The sequence below is a fragment of the Camelus ferus genome, chromosome 9 (assembly GCF_009834535.1).
Source record: "Camelus ferus isolate YT-003-E chromosome 9, BCGSAC_Cfer_1.0, whole genome shotgun sequence".
In the NCBI taxonomy this organism is placed as follows: domain Eukaryota; kingdom Metazoa; phylum Chordata; class Mammalia; order Artiodactyla; family Camelidae; genus Camelus; species Camelus ferus.
Genome location: NC_045704.1, coordinates 49,242,980 through 49,269,140, shown reverse-complemented (window position 1 = coordinate 49,269,140; position 26,161 = coordinate 49,242,980). Strand labels below are relative to the sequence as shown.

The window sequence follows — 26,161 nt, the reverse complement described above, 5'->3', positions numbered from 1 at the left end:
AGTCTTTCAGAAGTTTGAGAATGACAAGAAGTGAGAATATATGGAAGGAAGGATATCACAGTTAAATAAAGGTTTTTCAAGAGTAAGGAAATTCATTTTAGTTTAAAGGCAAAGAGAAAGGAACCAGTAGAAGGTGAAAGATTGGAGATACTGGTGAGGAATGTGAATATAAATGCTCATAAAGGAAGAAGGAAGGAGGAGATTCAAATCAGTAAAGGCTATAGCCCTTTTGAATTGCACAAACCTTACCACTTCCCAAGGGAGTTGCTGTCTTAGGTTTAATTTACAATCCACAGAATAAAGGTTATTCTGCTTTTCTTCTTTTTTTCCTTCTTCAGAACCGTTTCATTCTTAAGTTTCAGTGGATGTAGAGTTTTTTAATCCCTGTTGTCCACAATAATTATGTAGTCACTTTCAAAATTGTCACCATGTTGATTAGTGTTGCAAGGTAGTTTTGGGATGGAGCCAAACACTTGGGGCTTTGTGCCCTACAAATAATGTGTAGTAAGCCTGGGTTGCCTCTAGGAAAGTACATAAAAAATGGATTAAACGCCATTCTGAAGTAGATGCAGAACAGTTAGGAAAAGCACCATAAGTAGCTGCTGTAAAGAATTCCAGCTTTAGAAATGCAAAATGTCAGAATCACAAAAAGTGAACATTCTCTATCCAGCCAGAAGTTTTTTTTTTAATACATCATATAATGACTAAATTTTATCATGGTGTCACCTGATTTTGTGTCTGTGTAATAGCACTTGGCCTCGGGCTCTAGGTGTATATGCGTGCTCATAGCAACACAACTGTTGTATTCCCAGTTGCTAGCCTAGTGCCTCTTAGATACTCAATAAATCTTTGATGAAAAAAGTAACTTTTTATTGGGTGTGAGTAATTAGAAACTTAATTATTTTAAGTTTCTCTGCCAGTAATGCAAACAAGAATTACCTGCTTTTGTATAGTTTGTTTTCAAACTTGGCATCTATCCAACTGTTTTACGATTATACCAGAAGCATACAAGTTAAAAAACAACCCAAAACTGTGCCATTAATTTTTTTCCCTTTTTTTTTTTTAGTGGTAAAATATACATAGCAGAATTTACCATTTAAACCATTTTTTTTAGGTATACAGTTCAAAATGAATTAAGTATATTCACATTGCTATGAAACCATCACCACAATCCATGTCCAGAGCTTTTTATCATTCCAACTGAAACTCTATACCCATTAAATAATAACTACCTATTTTCCCTCTCCCCAGCCCCCTGGTGACCACCATTCTGTTTTCTGTCTCTGAATTTGACTACTCTGGTACTTCATATAAGTGGAATCACAGACTATTTGTCCTTTTGTGTCTGGCTTATTCATTTAGTGTCTTCAGATTTCATCCATGTTGTAGTGTGTGTCAGAATTTCCTTCCTTTCCAAGGCTGAATAATATTTTATTATATGTATAGACTGCATTTTATTAATCCATTCAGCCATCAAGCAACTTGGGTTGCTTTCACTTTTTGGCTATTGTGAATAATGCTACTATAAACGCATGTATACAAATATCTAAGACCCTGTTTTCAGTTCTTTTGGGTATACAAATACTCAGAAGTAGAATTGCTGGATCATATAGTAATTCTATTTTTAATTTTTTGAGGTATGACCATACTGTTTTCCACAGTGGCTGCACCATTTTACATTCCCACCCACAGTGCACAAAGTTCCGATTTCTCCACATCTTCTCCACCACTTATTTTTTTATTTTTTTAAATAATCTGATGGATATGAAGTGATTTTTTAAAAATTTACATTTCCCTAATTAGTAGTTATTTGGGCATCTTCATGTGCTTATTGGCCATTTGGATGCCTTTGGAGAAGTGTCTGTTCAAGTCCTTTGCTCATTTTTTAATTGGGTTACTTGTTGAGTTATAGGAATTCTTTATGTATTCTGGACATTAACCTCTTATCAGATAAATGATTTGCAAGTATTTTCTCCTATCCTATCGGTTGCCTTTTCACTCTGTTGATTGTGTCCTTTGATTCATAGTTTTTAATTTTGATGTAGTCCAGTTTATCTATTTTTTTCTTTTGTTGTTTGTGCTTTTATATCATATCCAAGAACTCATTGCCAAATTCCAAGTTTTTCCCTCTATGCTTTCTTTTAAGAGTTTTATAGTTTTAGCTCTTACATTTAGATCTTTGATTCATTTTGAGTTAATTTTGTACATGCTGTAGGGTAAGGATCCATCTGATTCAGTTTTTTGCATGAGGGTGTTCAATTTTTCTGACACCATTTGTTAAAAAGACTGTCCTTTCCCTCATTGAATGGTCTTGGTACCCTTGTTGAAAACCATTTGACCATGAAGTTTATTCTGGGCTCTTTGTTCTGTTCTGTTGGTCTGTATGTCTGTCTTTATGACAGTACTACAGTTTTGATTACTGCAGCTTTGTAATAAGTTTTGAAATCACTAAGTGTAAAATCTCAAACTTTGTTCAAGATTGTTTTGACTGTCCAGGGTTCCTTGAGATTCTATATGAATTTTACATTTTTCTATTTCTGCAGGAAAAAAAAAAACACAAAAAATACTATTGGGTCTTTGATAGGGATTGCATTCAATCTACAGATCTCTTTGGATAGTTTTGCCGATATTGTCTTCCAATTCATGAACATAGAATGTCTTTGCATTTATTTTTGTCTCCTTTAATTTTTTTCAAGTGTTTTGTAGTTTTCGGTGTATGAGTCTTTCTCATCCTTTAAGTTTATTTCTGTGTGTTTTTTCTTTTTGATGCTATTATAAATAAATTATTTACTTAATTTCCTTTTCAGATTGTTCGTTCCCCTAGAGTTTTTAACTCTTAAGCTTGTCCACACTGGAGTAATTATCAGTAGTAGTGTAAGTGTCCCTTACTGGGTACTGGCTCCAGCAGCGGACTTCTGCTCCTGGGCTTTAGCTTCCAGTAAACTGTGATTCTCTGTATACACCCATCTCTCCAATTTTAGGGAAGGGGTTTGCCCCATGACTTCAGGTCTCTGACGGATCTCAGAAGAGTTGGTAGTTTTCAGTTTGTTTAGCTTTTTTCTCATTGTGAGGATGGGAGTGATGATTTCCATGCCGGACCAGAAATCAGAAGTCTCCCAGGCTCCTCTTGTACTTTTCCAATACCAGCCCTGGAATCAACCACTTCTCTAACGAGCTCTACTTCCTTTTAGTGAAGAGTGGTATATAGAAGCCAAGGCATGGGTGCTAGATGTGTTCATTGCTACTCAGGTGTCATTGCTTTGGCAGACAGAGCCAGAAAATGTATTGTGTGTGTATTTACAAACATGCATTCATATAGATGTATGCACACACACATATGTACACATGTATATATACACATGCAATATGAGTGTGTGTGCACATAGACATCTATTCTATTCATATCTATATGTGTATATATATAGATAAACATAATGAAAGCTGATTTTTATTCATACTGATGCCTTCAATACCACAGGATTCATTTTCGTTTTCTCCCTTTCCACATTTATAATTTATAATTATATGTAATTTATGATTATATATTTATAATTCCCTTCTCTAATAGTGAAAAACTTGGTTCCTGCTATCCACAAATTACTATTTAATTGCTGAACCCTGACCTTGTAATACTCTTAAAATAGTTTCAGAATACTAAACTATGTCATTATGAGAAAGCAGACCTACTAACTAGAGCTCAGAAAAATCCCACCTACCTGAATTGCTCTAAAAATAAATATGTTGCTCAAGTGGTAGAGCACATGCTTAGCATACACAATCTGGGTTCAATCCCCAGTACCTCCTCTAAAAATAAATAAGTAAACTTAATTGCCTCCCCTCCAAAAAAAAATTAAAATTAAAAATAAATATGTTAAAGTGAAACAGGAAACATCTCTTTATCTCAAGTTAGTTAACTGCTCACTTTTAAGTTATAAAACATTGTAAACATTTCATAATTATTTTTCTTAATTGGTAATTCTTGGTTGGAATTTTTAGGAAAAGATTTTGTCATGTACACCTCTGCAAATACCGTGAAGTACAAGTCTGTCACTTGTTCGGAAAAAAAAGTGGAATGTATATTAACAATACTTAAAAGTTCTAAAAATTGATGCCTGATTAAAAAACAAATAGAAACTTCATTGCATTTATTGTTAGTGTGGTTTTGATTCTCAAGGACTTCCTATGATGAACTTTTACTTTTCCTTTACCCAAACCTTCAATCTCCTATTTTTCTGATAGGTCCAGAAAAGCCTCACTGGAATTTGTCCTTAACCCCATTATGAGGAACATTTTCAATTTAGTTCTTTGATTTAGCATCTTTACTATGTGACAGCCTTTAGGATTTAGATTTGTGCTTTAAACAGTGGTGCAGCATGAGATTAAACTTTTCTGGAAAAGTTTTGCCAGTATCTTTAAATGAAGATCTCTTGAGTTTTTGAAATGGTTTGTGCATATAATTTCTCCAATCCTGGTACAGTATTGCTGTTCAGCATTGCTGGGGCAGCCTTTGAATCCTGTGATTCAGCATCCAGCCCACTTATGTGGATTATTAAGAGCCGGCTCTTAAAAAATGCAGAACTTTCAGGACACATTTACCTGTTTTCAGCTAGTTAAAGATTACTGAAATGCCTTGTAAGACCATGTTATCTTGGAAGAACATTGTTTCAAAGGTCCTTTCTTAAATCTTGTTTGAACCGGATGATTTATGCAAATGGCATTTTGGAGGACTTAAAATCAGTTATCTCTAGACCAGATAACTTTCTTTTGTGTACTGAAGCACAGCAGAATAGAATAGGAGTACATCTTAAGAAATGCTCCCATACTTACATAGATACCATATGTCCTGGCAAACATGTGGATTTTGTTTCTTCCCCTCCTTTTTTTTTTTCATGTTTCAGTGCATAATTTTAAGTCAGAGTGCAACCAGGTTTATAATGGAAAACTGTACTATCCTATTTTAGCTCTCCCTACTTTCAACTCTTTTCGCTCTTTATTCTTGTATTTATTGAAGTAGAATTTATTTATTTATGAATTTCTTTATTTTTATTTATTATTTATTTATGAATTTATGGAGTAGTATTTATTAAGTAGAATACTTATGTTCTCTTTTTTGTTAGACAGTATCTATTGATTTCTTACAAATGATTTACATTTAGTACTCATAAAACACATTTAACAATATTTACTCTAAAATTGAACTTCGTAGAGCAAGAAATCCTACAAAGCTGAAAGATTAAATAGACTATGCTGCATCACAGACAGAATTCATACAGGTCAGTAGCTTTAGGATATGGCATTAATTGGGCGAGTTGTACAGAAAGCTTTTTCCTACTTTAATGAGATCAATTTTGTTCCATTTCCTTCTTTTCTCAGTCTCATTCTTATTTATCAATCATGAGTCATCAACATTTACTAAACAGTTTTTGGAAAAAGATCAAATTCACTGCTGCTTAGGTCTGATCAGTTAAAAAAACAAAAGCAAACAAATGAAAAAACCAACAAAGTTGTCTTACTCATTTTTTTAGTTTTAACCAAGAACAGGGATCAAGTCTTAAGTCATTGCTGTAAGAATGTTTTAGTGTGAAGTCAAAATACTTAGAGCAAAGTGTTGATTCCCCCGCTTCATGTTTTATAATTTTCATTAATATATTTGTGATTCTTGTTATGTGTTATAGACTTTTAGCTCTGTGTCTTTTGCATGTCTGGACCCATAGTCATAGCCCATATTAACTGTGCAGAGTTCTTTTGTTAGAAATCATTTCTAGAGCCTATCTTTTGATGATGATTTGCTTTGTGATTCAAACAGTATTAGAATAGATTTACTTAGAACTTGTGTGAATCTCGTTTTTAAATTTGGAAAAGTCTTATTCTACATAGGAGCAGCTAAGGGAGTATGTCTGGGTAATTTGACAGAGATTCTCCTGAATTGGCATTCAGTTTTTAAGTTTCTCTTGATAACTGCTCAAAACGCCATTTATATAAAACTCACAAATAAATGTATTTTCCCTTTTATAAACAAGTACACACTAGGCAGCGTGAATACAAAAACTGTTGCATTAACCTTGGGTTTTTGTTGGTTCTAGAGACTTATTTCTCTTTCTTCATGTTTATCAGAGCCTGGGTAGGCTTTGCTATTAGCAAAAGTGAATAGGATGATCCTCTGAAAGTTATTTTTTTGTGTATTTATGTTGAAGTGCAGGTTTTTAGAGAGGGTGGAGCCCCATGTATAAGGTGTGATAGGAGTCATTAGAAAAAATGTTTTGGCCTCGATAAGATCTCATTGTCTATTTTTCTAAATTAGAATTGGTACATGATTTTTTTTCAAGGAGTAAAAATAAAATATTTCTTCAGGTACTCATTCAGGATCATGAGTAAACAGAACCTTGTCAAAGGTTATATTTTAAGTGAAAAGAATAAAGAAGTTTTACTTCAGTAAGCTTCATTGCTTTTTTGGCTTAGCAGTTTTTGTTAAAGCATTACTAAATAGCTAGTGAATTAAATCTAGAATAGATTTGTTCTCTAATTTCTTAAGCAGCCTTGTTTAATGAACCACCCATTTATGCCCATTTATATCTTAGACTAGAGATTGGCAAACTGCAGCCTATGGACCACATCCAGCCCACAGCCTGTTTTTTATGTCTCTGGAGTGTAAGAATTGTTTTTAAGTTTTAAAAGGTTAAAAGAAGACACCACCACCACAAGTTTATACTGTATAGCACAGGGAACTATATTCAATAGCTTGTAACTTACGGTTAAACAGAAAATGAAAATGAATATATGTATGTTCCTATAAGACTGAAGTATTGTGCAGTACACCAGAAATTGATGCATTGTAAACTGACTATACTTTAATAAAACTATATTTAAAAAAAGACACTACAAGGTTATAGAGATTGTTTTGTAGACTGCAAAGCCTTAAATAATTAACTGTATGTCCCTTTACAGAACAAATTTACCTTAGACTGTAAAATATAATGTACATACAGCTCTTTTTTTTTTTTTATAGAATTCTATTTCCATATACCCCCTCAACCAGTTTCTCCTATTTACTTTTATTTTTATTTTTTATTGAGGTATAGTTGATTTACAGGGTTGTGTTAGTTTTGACATGCATCTCTTTTTAACTGGTTTACAATCAATCTGAATTAGCATCACCTTCAGTTAGGAGAATTGTCTTTTTATAATCTCACTATATATCCTTCATTTTTATGGCAATTCACTGATTTTGTCAGTTTTTATAGTTGGTATGAACTTTTTATTAACCAGGACCAAATTTGTATGCATGACACTGCAGACTTTAATTAAATTAGCTTGGGGTTTGAGAGTGAGTGTGTATATATGTGCACATACACGTGTGCTTGTGTTTTCTCTTCTGCTTGCTCTTGGGTATGTACATTTTTGTGATACTGCTTTAGGAATGGTAGTGAATTTGAATATTACCATTTCTCCATAGGCACAAAGTTTTCTCGTTGATACCTTTGCCTACTGCATAAGAGAGTGGTAATTTCTTTGAGCCTGTATTTTGATGTTAAATTGGGTGGTATGATTGGTTTGGCTGAGAGTTTTAATAATAGTAGGGGAAAAAAAGCCTGATTATAATGCTGTCATTCATCATATTTTATTGATTCTAAAACTGACTTTATTTTTTACCTTAACATTTTTGAAATTAGGATATATCTTACATTTTATGACATAATTATAATTGGCAGAGTTTTTCCCCCCAATGGTACATAACATAATGGTGCATGTTAAAATCAGTAAGATATGGTTCACATATTCTATTCATTTATATTACCTGTTAGGTGCATTGCTTTCTTATTCCTTATATTGATTCTACCCCTTCTTACTTATTTTGATATTTCCAGTCAATATTCATTATTTTGGAAATCTTTCATCATTTAAGGATTTGCTTTGGGGTTTAATTCTGAGATTTGTTATTTGAGTTGGATCGTAAGCACCATCATCCATCTAGTCAACAGAACAATTTAGGAAAATGAACAGTTAACATAGAGTGTTTTGAGTAGCACAATATCCTGATCTGTTACTGTTAGTTAACAGATGGCCTGCAGCCTGGTCTTTTATATTAGTTACTATTTTACTAAATCTAGTGTAAAAAAACATTAACTAGAAAATCACTTCAGCTTTAGCGGCTAGCTGAAATTATCTTGGGTGTTTGCAACTGGGGGAACACTCTGTGAATTTATAATAATAATTCCTGTTGATGGGAAATAATTAGAAATGATATAGTAATTGTTTTTTAGAGCTTTAGTATCTCCCAAAGTCAGCCACTTTGTAATACAGAGACAATGCTTTTTTAAAGCATATTTTCATGGAGAATCACAAGTCAGTAACTTCAGAAAAAGCAAGCCAAATAAAAGGGGTAGACAGGTGGCAGTTAATGCCAACATTAAATATATAGACATAAGCTTTTTATTTAAGTCAGTGGTTCTAAACTCTAGTTGCATGGAGGGTGATTTTTAAAGTATCACTACCCAGAGGTCTCAGATAAATCAAATCAGAATGTCTGGACGTGGCTGCTGGTATTGAATCTTAGAAATTCTTTAAGGTGTTATTATTATTGTATTACAAAAGCAGTGTTTTTATAGACTTACCCATATACTTAGCACTTTCTTTGCTCCTCATACCTTCTTGCATCTTTTATCTTCTATCTGGGACCACTTTCTTTCTGCCTACAATACATTTTTTAGAATCTCTTTTAATGAGGGTTTCCTGGTGGCCAGCTGTTAGGTTTTGTTTTGTTCCAGATACTTGTCTGGAAGTGTCTTTATTCTACCTTACTCTTAAGAGATATTTTTGCTGGGGCTAGGTATCAGTTATATATTTCTGGGTAACAAACCATATCCAACTTAATGACTCAAAAGCAACTATTTCCCCATGACTCTGCAGGTCAGCAATTTGGTCAGGACTCAGTGGGATGACTTGTCTTTGGTCCACATAGTGTCAGCTTGACTTGTTTATCTGTACTCACTTGTCAGGTCAGCTGGGGGCTGGACAGTCCTAGATGGCCTCACTTATATGTCTGGTGGTTTGCTAAGGTGAGAGAGGAACTGGACAACATATCTCTTATGAGAGATCTCAGCTGGCTAGGCTAAATACCCTCATGTTGTGACTGGGTTCAAAAAGCAATATAGATAAACAACAAGGACCTACTGTATAGGAAACTGTATTCATTTTCTTGTAATAACATAGTGGAAAAGAATCTGAAAGGAAAATGTATATGTATGTATGTATATGTATAACTGAATCACTTTGCTGTACACCTGAAACTAACATTGTAAATCAACTGCACTTTAATAAAAAATTTTTTTAAAAGAAATAAAATAAGAATAACTATAGTGGAAAAAAAAAAAAAAAGAAATGGCAAGCTCCAGTGCACAGGTACTTCTCAAGTTTCTGTTGTCAGATTTGCTAATGTCTCATCGACCAGAGCAAGTCATATGGCCAAGCCCACATTCCAAAGGGTGGAGAAATTAGACTTCATCTCTTAATGGGAACAGGGATAATATCACTTTCAAAGCGGTGTGCATTAAGAAATGGGAGAGATTTTGGCCTTAAAAAACCAATCAGAGTATAGAATTTTAGGTTGAAATATTTTTTCTTTCAGCCCATTTTCTTTCATTGTCTTTTGGCTTCACTGTTAATGTTGAGCAATTAGTTCCAATGGCTTCTTTTCAGATTTTCTGTCTTTGTGTTCTCTTGTTCACTTTGATTTGTCTTGGTGTGAATTTCCTTTTATTTGTCCAACTTGGGCTTTATGGGGTTTTCTTTTGATTCGTTTTTCATTCTTTCTGGAAAAGTCCCAGCCATTGTCTGCCTCTGCCCCACTCTTTCTTTTCTTCCTGAACTTCACTTAAGTAGATTTCTTGCTGTTTTTCCATGTTTGTTTATTTTTTCCTGTAAAGGTTTTATTATGCACAGAGTGGGGAGGGGGCCTAGTCCTTGGCAGCTGCTCTCCTCTTGGCAGCCAGGACATCACTCAGCTCTTCTAGCTTCTTCTTGGCATGATGTGTGTGTCTCTGCTCTCTTCTTGATGAGGGCCTGTTTGTCCTTGGAGACCTTGAGCAGCTCTGACACTGCTTGTTTGAGACAAAAGCCTCTTACTTCTTGAATCATGTCCCACAGGAACTTGGTGTGCTTGGTAAGGCATCCACAGCAGTGGCTGTGCCTCAGGTTGCTCGTGTTCTTGATTACCTGTGGCCTTTGTTGCGGCCCATGGCCAAGGGGTAGTGCTGAGCCATGGCTTTGTTCTTTAATGACTGCTATGTCAGAGACTTTGTGTTTATTAACTTTTATTCTGCATGCTACATTCTGGATAATTTCTTTTGACTTAACCTTCCAGGATACTGATTTTCTCTTCAGTTATACCCAGCTGCTTAACTCTTCAGCCTTAGATCACCATAATTTATTGATTTTTTTTCCTTTTTAAAAAAATTAAGGTATAATTTTCATGCAGTAAAATTTACTTTTTTTGTTTGCAGTCTGTGAGTTTTAATATTCATTTCTTTTATCTATGTATCTGTGCTTTTACCAATAGAACTTTTTTTTTTAATTAAAGTGTGTTGTGTTAATTTCTGGTGTACAGCATAGTGATTCAGTTATATATATATATATATTCCTTTTCACTTTTTTTTCATTATAGGCTATTACAAGATTTTGAATATAGTTCTCTGTGCTGTGTAGTAGGACCTTGTTGTTCTTATTTGTTGTTGTGCCTGGATAGTAGGCCGTCACCCACTCTATATTTTTGAGTTGTGACATGCCTAGTGGATATGTAAGGTTGAAACTTTTACAGTGGCCTTATTTTGAAGGTAGCTTAATCCCATAATTTATATTTATTTTAGGATTCAGTTTTGTTGTTATTGTTGTTTTTACAATGAGCCATTTTTCTAAACTACCTTATATATGCAACAAAGCAGTTGTAATTTGACATTCTCTGGCCTATATCTATACGTGTGATGTAAAAGAATTTCATCTAATTACTTTGTTTTCTAGAGATTTTTTTCCTTCTACTAAAAAACAAAAATTTCTCCCTTAGTTTTTTTCAATTACTTTTGCATTCTGTGTAGCTGGGGAAATGACAGTTTTTTCTTAACATTTAACAAGTGGCTTTGCTTGCCACTCCTCTTTAAGAATATGGTTTATATTTCTTTTAAAAAATTTTGTTGTTGTTGTTGAGGGGAAGGTAATTAGTTTTACTTATTTATTTATTTTTAGAGGAGATACTGGGGATTGAACCCATGACCTCATGCATGCTAACTAAGCATGCACTCTACCACTAGACCTATACCCACCGCCCCAAGAATATGGTTTATAAAGTTGCTCTGGACTACAGAAGCTAGGAATCAAGGCATTTAAGTATTATAGGAAGGTCAGATATTTTGGTAATTTCCAGTAGGTTGTTGCTGTAATACTTGGGTCTTGAGTTTAGTGGTCTCAAATTAGGCGTGTCTTTTCTTGAACAGCAAAACGAATGTTTTAGAGCAGTGTGTCAGAGACATGGCAGAAGGTGAATCAAATTGGTGTGATGGTGAATGGCTGCTTAACAGCTGGTACTTTTGTGTCCACTCATATTGTATCTTGTAGTTGGCAAAGGCAAAAGAAGAAATAAATTAATAAATGTAATTGTGCTGTAAGGAATAAAATTTTTGCCCCCTAATGATTTGACAACTTCATGCCTTGTAACATGCTCATACATATAGTACTTTGGTTTATTATGCATTAAGGTCAACACTAATGTTTACGTTTTACACAGTGCATTATGTCTAGGCTTATTGTCAGCTGAGAAAGTCCATAAAAGTCAAACTGGAGTTATTCCATTGAATAATTCAAAATGCTTTGAATTGCAAAAGTGCACATGTTAATATTTACCAGGTTATAAGATTTACATTTTTACATCAGCAAACTAGCACAATTGTTATGAAAGCATAAGCAAGTTTTCTTCCTACACTTGTCTTTTTGTTTAATACATTTTTTTCTCTCTCTCTCTCTCAAGACTCTTGTGTTCCTGAAGTAGTTGTAGCAGCAATCACTACACACCAACAGCAGCAGAACTCTATGTTTTGGTTGATTTTGTTTCACAAACCTATCTCTGTGAAAATAAACATGAAAACATCTTTCCAGTGCTAATTGCATGCCACCAACTTCCAGGCCTTCCAGAGAGGGGGGCATTTTATTTTTAATAATTCCACAAAACTCCCATTTGATTTGTTTTGCTGTGGCACTATCACTGAAATCTCCTTGAGGATTTCAGTATACTATAGCTGCAGCCAGGGGTCTGTTAATAGGATATATTTAGTACTGAGATGTAAACTTAGTAGTTTGCCATCTGCCCATTAAAAAACAGATGAGAGTTCAAATAAGCAGGTGAAAATTCAGTAACTCTTCTAAGGCCTTCTTGAAAAACGTGATTTAAAAGGCTGACAGATCACACTGAGATTAGACAGATACAGGATATGAAAGTGTCATATTACTTTTGGAAGATACTACACAGAAGTTGCTGTTAATATGCTTTGGAAGTACACAGGGAACTATATTCAATGTCTTGTAGTAACCTATAATGAAAAAGAATATGAAAATGAATATATGTATGTGTATGTATGACTGAACTATTATACTCTACACCAGAAATTGACACAACATTGTAAAGTGACTATACTTCAATAAAAAAAAAAAAAAAAGATGCTTTGGAAATAAATAGGCCCATTTGCAAGAGTATAGAATAATTAGCTTTAATGTCTTAAAATTAGTATGTTCCTTTTCCCGTATTTCCTTAAATTTGACTGGGTGGCTTCATTGTGTTTAACAAATAGTGTACATAATTCTGCTGGATTTCTTCAAAAGAAAAGAGACCTTTACTGTGTTTCATTACAATGTTAAATAAACATAGGCTAGATTAAGGAGTAGTAAAATTATTCTATTGTTTCTTTCACCTTTATTTTATCAGAGTGAGGCTTAAGTACAAAGTACATGTTCCTCACTATATTAGGAGTTATGATTCTTTTGTAGTAACAGGAAGTCCTTTCTAAACCAGCTTAAGCTAAAAAATGAATTTACTTCATATAACTGTAAAGATAAGGTTAGATACTGGGCTCAACCTCTTAGCTGAAATGATTCCTCTCTTGCCTTCTGCTTCTGGGCTGGTTTCCTTCACAGCCTCTACATGGTGGCAAGGTGGCCAAAGTAGCTCTTATCCCCAGTGCTTCCATCTGTGCCAGCACTGTTTACAAATATTTTATTGTTTGAAATCGTCTAACTCCCTGAACCACTTAAAAGTGTTATATGTGTAGTCTTAGATTGGAGTCATTTTTTCTATCCCATCTCAGGAATGAAGTCCCACATGAAGCCTTTGAACTACGAATAGGACAAAGAGTGGGCAAGACAAACAAAAGTTCATCGTATATATTAAGGTTTCTGTATAGAAAGCAGTGATTTTTATTTTGGGGAATTTTACTTTTAAGTGGCCAAAATCAAGAACAGTCCTATGTCCTAGGAAACTAATGTTTTAAATTCATTTCTTTCATTAGAATAAAGAGATTATTTGTCAGTTTGTTCATTTCTCATTCTAAAGAGCTGACACGGTAAACTTCACTGAAACCACCGCAAGCCAGGCTAGAGCTGAGGAAAATGTTCCTAACACAGGTAATTGAACTTACTGCATTCCTTCCACCAAACACAAAACAAATTAGACAAATAGCATGTGCCCTTGAGTGAGTGTGCTCTCTGTCTCTCTTATTTATTTTAGTTGAAGTATTGTCAGTTTACAATGTTGTGTCAGTTTCTGGAGTACAGCATAATGTTTTAGTCATACATATACATGCTCTAATGTATATTCTTTTCATTATAGGTTGCTATATTCTTTTTCATTATAGGTTACTATAAGATACTGAATATAGTTCCCTGTGCTATACAGTATAAACTTGTTGTTTATCTATTTTATATATGGTAGTTACTATCTGTATATCTTAAACTCCCATTTCATCCCTTCCCACACCCTCCCTCCATCCCCATAACCATGTGTCTTCTTTTTTTTTTTTTTCAATTTTTTAATTTTTAGATTTCACATATAAGTGATATCATACGGTATTTTTCTTTCTCTTTCTGGCTTACTTCGCTTAGAATGATGATCTCCAGGTCCATCCATGTTGCTGCAAATGGCATGATTTTATTCTTTTTTATGGCTCAGTAGTATTCCATCGTGTTCCACAATTTCTTTATCCAGTCGATCTGTTGATAGACATTTGGGTTGTTTCCATGTCTTGGCTATTGTAAATAGTGCTGCTGTCAACACTGAGGGGCATATATTAGAGTTCCCTTTTCGAATTAGAGTTCCCTTTGAATTAGAGTTTCTTTCAGATACATACCCAGGAGTTGGATTGCTGGATCATATGGTAAATCTGTTTTTAGTTTTTTAATCTCCATACTGTTTTCCATAATGGCTACACCAATTTGTATTCCCACCAACAGTATTCTCCCTTTCTCTCTTAATGAAAGGCAAGTCCAAGAGCCCAGTGCTCAGGTTCCATAACCCAAATTGTAGATCCCAGCAGTTAGTCCTCAGCAATAACCTTGAGAACCTTATAATAAAGTTTTGACATTTTGCTGATTTAAACAGTCGTCAACCTCTATGCAATCATACTTCACTATGTTAAAAATAATTTTAAAACTTTTCTAGTCAGAAATCTTAGCATTCCAAAAAAAAACAAAGAAAAGTAAGTGACATTTGGGTAACTCACACTTTATTTCCTCAACAAAAATAAGAGGTGTCCCCTTAGCACCCCCCTTTTGCCACTGTTACCATCTTTTATTTCATATGTTAAATAGTTGGAAAAGCTGTACCACAGTTATCTCCTGCTTATAGGTCAAGAGACAAGATCGGATCCCTGTGGTATAGGATGTGTAACTTTAGTCAAGATGTTCTATAGAAAGTTCAAAACTATAGATTTGGGGAGACCATTGAGGAGTCTGAAAGATTTTCTTGGATTCTTTTTCTGGGCAAAGACACTGTCCTTTTCTTAGCTTCTTAGTTATAGTTTTGCTGCATTTTAAACACTTTCTCCTCTGACATTTACATTCTTCCTGTATTATATATACTTTCATTTATACCTTAGCAATATGTGTTGTTTAAAATAATTAACTTTGAAATATTTCTGTCATTTCTTTAATTTTCTGCAGGCTGTTTTTATTTTCCTAGCATGGAGACCAGACTATGGTAAAGAAAAATTTTATTGCATCTTCTATTTCCCAACAATTATTTATTATGCATTTTCTATATTCTAGATATAAGTCAGGGATACTCTTTCTGTCTCTATCAAAATTTCTGTCTCATACAGTATGACTGTATGATACAGGAAAGGCAGACAGAGCAGAGGAAAGCATAGGAAAAAAAAAGAAAGACCTCTCAGAGGTTATTTAAGTCATCTAGAAATGAGGACAGCCTGGATTAAAGCAATTACAGAAGGAAAGGAGATTGACCAAATCTAAACAATACTGAAAAAAGATGACTATGAAGAGCTTGTTAAAGGACTAGGACAAGTGCCTTGCAAGAGAAAACGGAATCAAAAGTAAACCCAAAGTTCCATTGGGTATGTGGGGGTTGCTTACTAGGGGAATGATGATGTCATGGGTTAAAAGGAGAAATGACTTGGGGACAGAAATTAATTCTGTTAAATAAGTAATAAGAAGAAAGAGACATCTCCTGTACAGAAGAATTACAAATAATTTATGTAGATATTTCCTCTTCCAGGAGATACAGCTTAACTCTCCATCCCTCTCTTGAGTATGGGCTGAGCTCGGTGAATTCAAAAGAGTAGACCATGGAAAGGTGGTGGGGAGTCATTTTACAGTGAAGAAACCTGACAGACACTCTCTTGGCCAGGTCATCGAAGTTGGCATCATCAGCATGTATGTATGCCCTTGATAGGATGTGTTGAGAATGGTACTTCCTCCCTAAAACCTATGAGAAAAATATCACACAAACCCAAACCAAGGGACATTCTACAAAATACCTGATCAGGCTTCCTCATAATTGTAAGATCATTAGAAACACAGAGGCTGAGACAAAATGACTAAATCCTGAATGGGATAATGTTTGACCAAATATCTGGGTACCTGTTGGTCCAGTCATTTGACATATAATCTTATGTCAGTGTCCAAAACTAAGAGAGGATGGAGGATTAAAGAAGATAAAGGGTTAAGGAGGAAAGAGTTCTTTTTTTAAACACTGAGAACAGCAGAAAGCTGTTTATAATATGATGAAAATAATCGATAGGCTTTATTATTGCCTGTTTCCATCATCTTGCTTTTCTCCTATAGGACTTTCTCTTTCTTGTAGTGAAAGCAAAAGGGATGTTTTTATGTGTGATTTAAGAATTTGGAATTAACTCTCACTGTGATATAAAGTAATGAATTATCACCAGCTTATAACTGTCCATGTATGAATTAATGACTGTTTTTTCCACAGAAGTCATTTAAATCCTGGGCTAATTGTTTCTGAGCCATTGCTCAACCTGTATTCAGAATGGGAGCATATTTTAATAATTAACTCAATAAGAACATAATTAATGAAGTTAATCTGTTGCTAAATAAAACCATATGATGCTCCAAAGCGAAATACAAACAGGAGTTTATATATTCCAAACCAAATTCCTTAGCATAAGTAAGTGATAGAAAGTAGAGGGATGATTCCAATTCTTGCCATAGAAGGAGGAGCTAGGAAGAGACTCTTTTCTGAGTATGTGAAAATTCTGCTACTGCTGCACTATATTAGAGAAACTGGTTAACACATGGTAACAGTTATCTTGATGTTATGTTTGGTTATTTTATACAGAAATGTAAAAATAGTTACAAATCATTCTTTGGAGAATAGAATCACACTTTAAATGTACTGATAGAGTTGATTTAAAGGAAACTTGTGTTAAGTGTTCTGTATATCGGGTCCTTTCAGAACAAGAATAATTGGCCTATTTTATGTTTTGTCGGTTCAAAACAGAGCAGCTGAACAAAATAAGCTTATGATTTGCGGAGTTTGGTAACCTGATTCAATTTTCAAAGGAGGAAAAACTGTAATTTCTGAACTTTAAAAACATCACAGTGATCATTTGATCAGCATGTGAGAGTAGTCCATTTAGTTAGTATCTCTGAGCACAGCTGTAAGTGTTTTTTAATTAATTTTTTTCCCACTTCACCACAAAGTCCTATAAGATAAACTGAAGGAAATTACATATTTTTGTAGTAGCATCTCATCATTATTGAGGTATCAGCAGGTCCACTGTTGAGCAAAGAACTAGTTAAAGTGACAAGCAGTGATGTCATTTAATTTGCAAGTTGAGGAAATGAATATTAATAAGATACATCCACCAAAAGATAATTTTATTCATGCACTTTACCGAAGTTCCCGGCTGTAACATAGTTCTTTTCCTGACTGTTCATTTTCACCATGATTTAATGATGTACTATCTGCCTTTAAGTGACTAACTGATATTTAGCAGTACTATAGAGAAAAATGTAGGAATCAACCTATTTATTGAAGAAATCCTGTCCTACATAATTTTGGAATAAAGTAGGGTTTAAATAAGTAGTACTTGAGGAATTGTATAAATTGGGTTTTTCCCCCCAAGACTGATTTTGTGTGAATAGTAGTTCCCAAGTACCTCCTGTAATGACTATTTTATGTTGTATCTGGTTCTTAAAGACTTGTCACTGAGATTTACCATGCTGTAAACTGTGTTGCTGTGGTTGAGAATGTTGGATACATATGCTTTGGTTGAGGATTCTTAATAATGTATCTTTGTATATGTGAGTCCTGCTATTATCAGATAGCTACTTGTATAAAAGACCTGTTAATTACCAAATTATGGAATTTGGACCAAAATAATGGCAAAAATGTAAGAACTGGAATGGAAACTGCTATGGAATCTGTATTTTAAAGAATGTTCCAGAGAATTGCCATTTGTTTAATACTGTTAAGCTAGAATCTGTCAGAACAGTCAAATTTTAAACAAAGGTAAAACAAGGTCCCTTGATTCAACCATAAACTTAAATACAAATTAAGAGGGAAAATTTCTCTCTTATAGAAAAGGAAGTAAAAGCTGGATTTAGTGAGTTATCTGGAATAATGAAGTATTCTCCCTGAATCACAGCTCACACTAACTTTACTGAGGGTGTGTCTGAGGTGTGGTGCTGGATACACTGTAAAGGCAAATCACAAATGAAACCACTCACATTCTTCTGGGTTCCTTTTGTATCTGAAGGGACCCAAACTAATTTTGATTTTTTTAAAAAAGCAATTGTAGAGTGAGTGATCCACCTCATAAGCACTACCACCACACTTCCACACTGGTGAATTAGTGGTATATTTATAAGGAACCAAGTTTCCCTCCTCAGCTTTAAAGAGTGTGTTATAATAAAAAAATATATTTGGTCTTTGTCCTCAGTTCCTGGCACAGAGCTCCCAAAACACTTGGAATTTCCTGAGTGATAGGAATTCTTTTTTTTTTTTTTAACATTTTTTTATTGATTTATAATAATTTTACAATGTTCTGTCAAATTCCAGTGTTGAGCACAATTTTTCAGTCATTCATGGACATATACACACTCATTGTCACATTTTTTTCTCTGTGAGTTATCATAACATTTTGTGTATATTTCCCTGTGCTATACAGTGTAATCTTGTTTATCTATTCTACAATTTTGAAATCCCAGTCTATCCCTTCCCACCCTCCACCCCCCTGGCAACCACAAGTCTGTATTCTCTTGTCTATGAATCTATTTCTGTCCTGTATTTATGCTTTGTTTTTGTTTGTTTGTTTGTTTTTGTTTTTGTTTTTTAGATTCCACATATGAGTGATCTCATATGGTATTTTTCTTTCTCTTTCTGGCTTACTTCACTTAGAATGACATTCTCCAGGAGCATCCATGTTGCTGCAAATGGCATTATGTTGTCGGTTTTTATGTCTGAGTAGTATTCCATTGTATAAATATACCACATCTTCTTTATCCAGTCACCTGTTGATGGACATTTAGGCTGTTTCCATGTTTTGGCTATTGTAAATAGTGCTGCTATGAACATTGGGGTGCAGGTGTCATCCTGAAGTAGGGTTCCTTCTGGATACAAGCCCAGGAGTGGGATTCCTGGGTCATATGGTAAGTCTATTCCTAGTCTTTTGAGGAATCTCCACAATGTTTTCCATAGTGGCTGCACCAAAGTGCATTCCCACCAGCAGTGTAGGAGGATTCCCCTTTCTCCATAGCCTCTCCAGCATTTGTCATTTGTGGATTTTTGAATGACGGCCATTCTGACTGGTGTGAGGTGATACCTCATTGTAGTTTTGATTTGCATTTCTCTGATAATTAGTGATATTGAGCATTTTTTCATGTGCCTTTTGATCATTTGTATGTCTTCCTTGGAGAATTGCTTGTTTAGGTCTTCTGCCCATTTTTGGATTGGGTTGTTTATTTTTTTCTTATTTGGATTGGGTTGTTTATTTTTTTCTTATTGAGTCTTAGAGCTGCTTATATATTCTGGAGATCAAGCCTTTGTCGGTTTCATTTGCAAAAATTTTCTCCCATTCCGTAGGTTGTCTTCTTGTTTTACTTCTGGTTTCCTTTGCTGTGCAGAAGCTTGTAAGTTTCATTAGGTCCCGTTTGTTTATTCTTGCTTTTATTTCTTCTAGGAGAAAATTTTTGAAATGTATGTCAGATAATGTTTTGCCTATGTTTTCCTCTAAGAGGTTTATTGTATCTTGTCTTATGTTTAAGTCTTTGATCCATTTTGAGTTGATTTTTGTATATGGTGTAAGGGAGTGTTCTAGCTTCATTGTTTTACATGCTGCTGTCCAGTTTTTCCAACACCATTTGCTAAAGAGACTGTCTTTATTCCATTGTATATTCTTGCCTCCTTTGTCGAAGATGAGTTAACCAAAAGTTTATGGGTTCATTTCTGGGCTCTCTATTCTGTTCCATTGGTCTATATGTCTGTTTTTGTACCAATACCATGCTGTCTTGATAACTGTAGCTCTATAGTATTGTCTGAAGTCTGGGAGAGTTATTCCTCCAGCCTCTTTCTTTCTCTTCAGTAATGCTTTGGCAATTCTAGGTCTTTGATGGTTCCATATAAATTTTATTATGATTTGTTCTAGTTCTGTGAAATATGTCCTGGGTAATTTGACAGGGATTGCATTGAATCTGTAGATTGCCTTGGGCAGTGTGACCATTTTAACAATATTGATTCTTCCAATCCAAGAGCATGGAATATCTTTCCATTTTTTAAAGTCTTCTTTAATTTCCTTCATCAATGGTTTATAGTTTTCTGTGTATAATTCTTTCACCTCCTTGGTTAGATTTATTCCCAGATATTTTATTACTTTGGGTGCTATTTTAAAGGGGATTGTTTCTTTACTTTCTTTTTCTGTTGATTCATCGTTAGTGTAAAGAAATGCAACTGATTTTTGAACGTTAATTTTGTAACCTGCTACCTTGCTGAATTCTTCAATCAGCTCTAGTAGCTTTTGTGTGGACCTTTTAGGGTTTTCTATATATAGTAACATGTCAGCATATAGTGACACTTTTACCTCTTCTTTTCCAATTTGGATCCCTTTTATTTCTTTCTCATGCCTGATTGCTGTGGCTAGGACTTCCAGGACTATGTTGAATAGGAGTGGTGATAGTGGGCATCCTTGTCTTGTCCCAGATTTTAGTGGGAAGCTTTTGAGTTTTTCACCATTGAGTACTATGCTGGCTGTAGGTTTGTCATATATAGCTTTTATTATGTTGAGATATGTTCCCTTTATACCCACTTTGGTGAGAGTTTTTATTATAAGGAATTCTTTTGTTACTTCATAACAAGCCCCTTTCATTGCACTTGAGTTTATGCTAATGATGTGACTTAAGATGGGGCCCTTAGGTAGCCTCAGGATGGGCTGGTCATCAGAAGGAATGATTCAAAAGTTGGAACTTTCAGTCCCACCTGCCAGCCTCCAAGGATGGGGTAGGGTGGCTGGCTGGAGACTGAGCTTTATAGAAACTCAAACTGGAAGACCTGGGGAGCAGTTGTGTTGGTGAACATATCAAGATGCTAGGAGGGTGACATGCCCTGAGGGGGCAAGGAAGCTCCATGGCTCCTTCCCCTACTTTGTCCTACATACCCATTCCTCTGACTTACTGAGTTGTAGCTTTTATAATAAACTGGTAAATGTAACTGAAGTGTTTTCCTGAGTTCTGTTATTTTGTCTAGAGAATTATCAAACTTGAGGGGGTTATGGGAACCCTCAAATTTGTAGCCAAGTCAGACAGAAGAATTAGAAGTATCCTTGGGACCCAGAACTTACAACTGACATCTGAAGTAAGGGAATCTTGTGAAACTGAGCCCTCAACTTGTGGGTCTGTGCTAATTTCAGGTAGTGTGTCGACAAAAATTAATTAGTAGTCAGTCTATGAAAGACATGGAATATTTTATTCAAGCCAAACTTGAGGATCATAACCTGGCAAGAGCATCTCAGAAAGCTCCAACAACTGTTACACCCATTAGAAGTCAAACACAGTTATATATAAGTTTTTTAGACAGAGGGCTGTACATTAAATGACTTATTATTGATAGTTTACACAATTCAGATCTAAGTGTGGCCCCTTACAAGATCAAGAAGGAATGCTGTCTTTTAAGGAGTTGTCTTACTGATGCTAGGGGAATGTTGCTCTGTATGGTTAAGCAAGTATTTCTGCTGATGAGGGAAGTTTGGTTGGTGCAGAATGCAGGTTCACAATGCACAGTAGGGGAAGAGAGGAGGCCAAAAGGCAGAGAAAATTTTTTATGTTTAAATTTTTCTTGTCTTGCCATAAAATATGAATTTTATTTCACAGTGTCAGAGCTAAATTGACTGACACCCAGTTAGTGTAGGAGAATCTGAGAGTTGATGTCACAAATAGTAAGTTCTGTTTCTATGTGTTGAGTAGATATTAAAATTTGCATTAAAAAACAATACATAAGAATAAATTTGCTCAAAGTGTCTACTGAAGAAAAATGCACACTTAAAAATTGTAATTGTTTTATTCAAGGACCTTGCTGAGAACTGTAGTCCAGGAGACAGCCTCTCAGATAGCTCTGAGGATCTGCTCCAAAGAGGCAAGGGAGGAACCAGGATATATATGAGTTTTTGCTGAAAAAGAAATATGTAGTTGAACATCAAAAGTCTAATCACAAAAAACAGACATTTCAAGTTAATGATTTTAGTGCTTTTCTGTGTATGGGAAGAAGCAAGAGTCTGGGCTCATTGAAATTATTCCTTAGATATGCATCTTAACTATCTAGGGCCAGTACCCTATTCTTTCTCCATCCTGAATTCCTCTCAAGGCACACTGCTGGGGAAGGGGCCTGTAGTGGATGATGGCTTGGTGGTGGCCGCATTTGTTGTTTACTAGAATGTTAGGCAGCATTCTTTGTTTACTGGAATGGCAGGTGACATTATTTATCCATAAAAGTAAAGATCTAACTAAGCAGAAAGAGGTAATATTATTCCTGGATTTGGAAGACCTCCAGATCAATTCAGTGCAGTCCCAATCAAGATCCCAGCAAGCTTTTATTGGGAGGTTGGGGATAGAAACTGACAAGCTAAGCCTTAAATTTATATGGAAATGCAGGTGAATTAGAATAGCTAAAACAGCTGAAAAAGAAAAATAAAGCTAGATGATTTGCATTACTTGTATTTCAGCACTTACAAAGACTTGCTATGAAGTAATCAAGACAGTATGATATTGTCAGAAAGATAAACTTACAAATCTGGGATCCACACAATGGCTCTGTGTTTTGTAAGTAAAGTTTATTGGAACAAGGCTAAACCTATTGGTTTACATGTTCCCTAAAGCTGCTTTTGATCTACCATTAGCAAACTGAGTATAACAGAGACTATATACGGCCCCCAAACCTAAAATACTGTCTTATCCATCTAAGATCAGTGGTTCAGAATAGAAAGTTGATAAATAGGTCCGTGTATACATCTGTCTGATTGTTACCTGAAAACTGGATTCACCTCTTGGTGGATGTTGAGCCAAAAGACACAACTAAGCTAAAGACTGGGAAAAGGAAGGATTTATTACTTGCAGCAGGTAAGGAGAACAGTGGGAATCTTTCCCAAAGCATTGTCTCACTGAACGGCAAAATTGGGGAAGTTTTAAGCTAAGGGTACATTCATGAAGGGGCTTGAATAGAAGAGAACTCAGCATAGAATTGAGGCAGAGGTTGACAGAGTCTAAGCTTTAGTTGATTGAAATCAGGAGTGTTAGAAAAGGTCAGTATCATCATTCCTTAGGTTCTGACCAGTCTGGGGTTCTTAGCATGTAGGTACCATTCTCCACCTGGGCGGAGCCTTACTTCTTGTGGAACATCTCAAAGATAGTATCAGATTTTTATTTATATCCCTTGAGGAAGAACTAGGACTCTTTTATTGCTGAACTGTTGTTTCTTGACTGCTTTTCCTCTGTTCCTGCATTCCTTTGTTCCCTTAAAATCATTGGTTACTCAGACATGTTCAAGGGCAATTTTCCACTGTTACTTTTTATTCCCTAATTTGCTATTATTTTAGTTGTCTGCCTATTTGTTCATTGTTTATCTCTCACTCTCAAATATAAGCTCCATAAGAGAGTGCCCTTGCCTGTCTCATTCAGTACTCTGTCTCTAGCACCTACCCCAGAGTAACCTGGGCTTTTTGAAAGACTTTGAACCAAAGCATAGGTTGAACACTAGCTTAAGCAAAAGGACCTATAACTTAACAGAATTCATATCTTCCAAGTCAAGACACTTGAAAGAAAATAGTAATCTATCCCATAAAAGACAATATTGAGGCTCTAGTAAATGTTGGATACGCTTTTGATCACTCAGGAAATGTTTTATATAGCCTATTTTCCACTCCCCCTAACTAGTTTATAGCAGTGGCTTAAACTATATGCACTTCAGAACTTAACTCTTCAGAAGGATAGCTATAGGACTAGTAAGAAAAGAAAAACTGGAAAGATGTTTGACATTTTCTTTTAGTTGCAATTAACATCCTGTTCTGGACTAGCTTCTGTTGTGTCTGCTTGGACCACTAGGTGAGATTTTTAGGAACCTGCAGGTGAATAAAATATTTCAAAAAAGATTCCTTCCCCTTCTTCCTTCTTTTTCCTTTCCCTCCCCAGTAATTCTCCTGGTATATAATTTACTTCATACATTTGAAATTAGCTATATAACATTATAACCGATGGCATTACACCTAAAGGCAAGCCTCCTACACACCCCCAACACACACACACACACACACACACACACACACACACACACACACACAAATCAATCAGCTGACACTTTAAAGGTGTGTTTTTTGTTATTAAATATCTATCTATATAGAATTTGAAGGGATGAGAAGATACAATTCCATAAAAACCTCCAAAGCATTTTTTTAATTCCTCCTGTCACAGTCCTCTAATTAATTATGACTCCTAGGCATTAGTATTCTCAAGAAATTACAACAGCAGGTATGACAGCACAAACCAAAATTGCTAAATTGTTTTTCAGCAATAGTGACCTATATTTGGAATATTTTGTCTTTCTTATATCAAAAGCCCAAGTAGTGCTACCTCAGTGGTTCTTAAACTTGAGCATGCATCAGATCACGTGGAAACCTGGTAGGAGCACAGATCCAGTAGGTCTAGGAGTTTGCAGATACTGGTATTGATGCACTCTGAGAACTATAGTAGTCTGCAGGAATGTTTCTACATATTTGGGTTGCCCAGACCAAGCCCTCTTTAGGTGAATATTATTTGAGTTTACAGAGCACCTTAATCTAGATAATTTGTATTTATTGTTCAAGGAATTGGGTGGGCAGGAAAGTGGAATTCTTGCTTGTAATTCTAGATTCAACCTAGTCCTTATCTGAAAATTTTCTTGCCTTATATAAAGCAGTTCATAAAACCCATTTTGTCAGCTTAGGGCAAACTGAAAGCTATTTTTATTACCTATAATTAACCTAATTCAGGAAAAAGAGCAGGCTTGGGAGAATGACTAGCATAGAAACAAGTATGGGAGCTCAAAAATTGCTTTTCTGAAATTAATATTACTAGCCTCAATATAGCATTTGAAATTGTTTTTATATGTGCAGTCAAACTGCAGTAATTCTACCTAATAAAACTGAAAAAGGAAAAAAAAGAAAAAAATTGTTTTTAGAATCTTGGACCTAGTTACTAAGATCTAGGACTGAATTTGTAAGGGTTAAATAGTTTGTCTGTTGGATTCAGCATGAATATTACCAAGCTTACTCTAACTTCAAACATTAGATCAGCTTATTTGAGCACTTGGAAGAGTGTTACTGTGCAAAAACTTGGAGAAGTGACTAGAGAGAAATACAGACTCCATCCCGTGGATGAACCATCTTTCAGCTTCTCACATCTACTGCCCTTGTTTGATGCTGTCAAGACATAGTATTCCAAAAGCTGTTTCTATACATTGCATCTTTATGTTAATAGTATAACTATAGAGAGGTTTTGTTTAAATCTTTAAAAATTTTTTTTCAAAGGATCACTGCCAAACTTATTCCCCATGTCTTGTCTTTTGTTTGAGTCTTTGTCTTATTTCAAAGACTGAGAGCTGTTACTCACTTGAGCCTTGAATTATAAAAGTCCAATATTTTTGAAATCTTAAAATTAAAGAAGATCTTTTTTTAATTTAAAAAAATTCTTATGTTTTAAATTTGAGATTTATCACGTTTCGTGGTCCAAAATAGCACATTCAGTTTTTGGCAGCTTCTGTCCTGCCCAGGCCAATAAAAGCAGCACCATATGGTATGACTGCTGTTACACTAGGAAACCCACACCCTGTGGAGACATTGCCTGGCATGAAGCAGGGCTCCCCATATGCTTATCTTTTTAAGCCAAAGTATTGACCAAGATATATTAAGATTCCAGGACATCCTATCAGTCTTATGGAACTTTCTCCTTTAACATTTGGCTTTAACATTCGGCTACCTTATGAAGACACATACTCAAAACTTTATGGAATCTCTACTGCATCTCAGAAAGAAGCTTTTGAATGATTATTGAAAGAAAGGTGACTAAATTACAATGAAGGTACTTACTCAGCCAATAAAAAGAATGAAATAATGCCTTTTATGGTGACATGGAT

General features: G+C 35.0%; 1 protein-coding gene and 1 pseudogene across 2 annotated transcripts in view; one reads left to right on the top strand and one right to left on the bottom strand.

Moving 5' to 3' along the window:
* The window catches only part of GLG1 (golgi glycoprotein 1), a 119,182-nt gene that overhangs the window by 19,132 nt on the left and 73,889 nt on the right, over positions 1-26,161 (top strand). The gene's annotated exons all lie outside the window — the stretch shown is intronic.
* Positions 9,954-10,411, bottom strand: LOC102523736 (annotated as a pseudogene).